We start from the raw sequence: 2,500 nt of genomic DNA, 5'->3' as shown, positions 1-2,500 counted from the left end.
GGAATGTGGGGAGAAGATTTGAAAGACCTAAATTCTGGTGTACATTCTCTTGTCACTTGAGAGGAATGACTGTGGGTTCCTCGTCTCCATTCCGTGTCCGTGTATGAATGAAGCAAGTACGGCAGGTGTGGGTAGGTGTGTTATGATGTAGATAGATACGTGTGTGTGTGTGTGTGTGTGTGTGTGTGTGTGTGTGTGTGTGTGTGTGTGTGTGTGTGTGTGTGTGTGTGTGTGTGTGTGTGTGTTGTGTTGTGTGTGTAAATCATAATGAAAAAAGTAATAATAAGAGAAAAACGAAGGAGACAAGAAAGAAGAAGATGAAGAAAGAGAGGATAACGAGGAAGAGATAGATCAAGAAGAAAGAAAAAAAGAAAGAAAAGAAGAAAACCAAAGAAGAAGACAAGAACGAGACAGAGAATGAAGACGAAGAAAGAGAAGAAAAGGAGGAAGAGATAGATCAAGAAGAAATAAAGAAACGAAAAGAAAGAAAGAAGAAATATAGAAGAAAGGGGAAAGGAGAAGATGAAGAAAGAGAAGAAAAGGAGGAAGAAATAAAAATGAAAAAAAACAAAAATAAACACTAAAAAACATTATATATAATCTTCTTATAAATCATACGAGGAAGGAAAGTTAAAATGGGTAAGGCAAGTAGGCAATGTAGGTTGAATAGATATTGCAAACTGGAAAGAAAATAAAAAGAGGAAGGGGAGGATATAGTTAGGTTAAGTTAGATCAAACAAAACCTAACACTGAGAAGTAAAGAAATATAGTTAAAGGAAAGACTACAAGCTGGGAGGGGAAAAAAAAAAGAAATGTTATAGAGAAGAAAAGAAATGAAAAGAAAATAAAGATGATAGCAAACTGTTGTAACACACACACACACACACACACACACACACACACACACACACACACACACACACACACACACACACACACACACACGATACCATCAGAAGAAAACTAAAATGCTTTCTTTCTACCCAACATCACCACCACCACCATCACCACCACCTATTCCTGACCGTTCCTCTGCTCTGTTCCACTAATACCTAACGTCTTGAGACAGCCGAGGAAGGCAAGGGAAGGGGCAGTAGCAGCACAGAAGGAGGCAGTGGCGGCGGCGGTAGTGCTGATGGTGGTGGCGGACTGACTCTCGCATCGGTATTATTAGTTCGCGCGATGCCAAACTTAAGCTGACGGAGTGGCACCATCGCCCAGCGGCACTCCCCGAGCTCGCTTACACTTTCCTTGGCATCTCAGACCAATTTGGCAGCGGGCAGGGCGGCGAAGCGAACCCTCATGCCCTGCTGGTCTGACGGAGGGAAGGAGGGAGGGAAGGAGAGAGAGAGAGAGAGGGAAGGAAAGAACGGAGGAATGTTGATGTTATTGGCCAGGCTATGTCAACAAGACTACTACTTCCCTCCTCCTCCTCCTACTACTCTTCTTCCTCCTCCTCCTCCTCCTCCTCCTTCTGGTTCTTTTACTCATCCTTCCGTTACGTTATTCCGGAAAGTGTGTGTGTGTGTGTGTGTGTGTGTGTGTGTGTGTGTGTGTTTCATCGACTTTTACGGTAAGACTCCTTTCGTGTACGCTGACATGAACACACACACACACACACACACACACACACACACACACACACACACACACACACACACACAAATAGAAACTCTTAAAAGAGGTTTACACAAACTATTAATTGCATAGTATGGGGCCTGTGTGTGTGTGTGTGTGTGTGTGTGTGTGTGTGTGTGTGTGTGTGTGTGTGTGTGTGTGTGTACAAACCATTACTGCACACACACACACACATACACACATGCCCGGTAGCTCAGTGGTTAGAGCGCTGGCTTCACAAGCCAGAGGACCGGGGTTCGATTCCCCGGCCGGGTGGAGATATTTGGGTGTGTCTCCTTTCACGTGTAGCCCCTGTTCACCTAGCAGTGAGTAGGTACGGGATGTAAATCGAGGAGTTGTGACCTTGTTGTCCCGGTGTGTGGTGGCCTGGTCTCAGGCCTATCCGAAGATCGGAAATAATGAGCTCTGAGCTCGTTCCGTAGGGTAACGTCTGGCTGTCTCGTCAGAGACTGCAGCAGATCAAACAGTGAAACACACACACACACACACACCAATCTCTGTCCTTTTCACACACATACACGAATATAAACTTGAGGAAACCATTATATACATAAAACACTTCTGCTTCAATCACAACAGTGTCGTATAGAACGAAAATAGAGCTACACTAAACCAGCCACGAAGGGCGAACATCCTATCAAACTTACACGCGTCACTGAGCATTATTATAACCAAGAGAATATAGAAAGAAATTGCCAGGAATTTTGCAGGGGGAGACAGGAGTATCAGGCGCCAGAGATCTGAATGTTTACCTCGTGGTGGTGGTGAAAGAGCAAGTTGGCTGTTAACATCCCTAGCAGCCTCACACTTACAAGCCACACCACACCGACCCACTCCTGCCACACCACACTACATCCATCTA

This window comes from Portunus trituberculatus, chromosome 25 (assembly GCF_017591435.1).
Source record: "Portunus trituberculatus isolate SZX2019 chromosome 25, ASM1759143v1, whole genome shotgun sequence".
NCBI classification, from domain to species: Eukaryota; Metazoa; Arthropoda; class Malacostraca; order Decapoda; family Portunidae; genus Portunus; species Portunus trituberculatus.
This window is presented reverse-complemented; position numbering follows the sequence as displayed.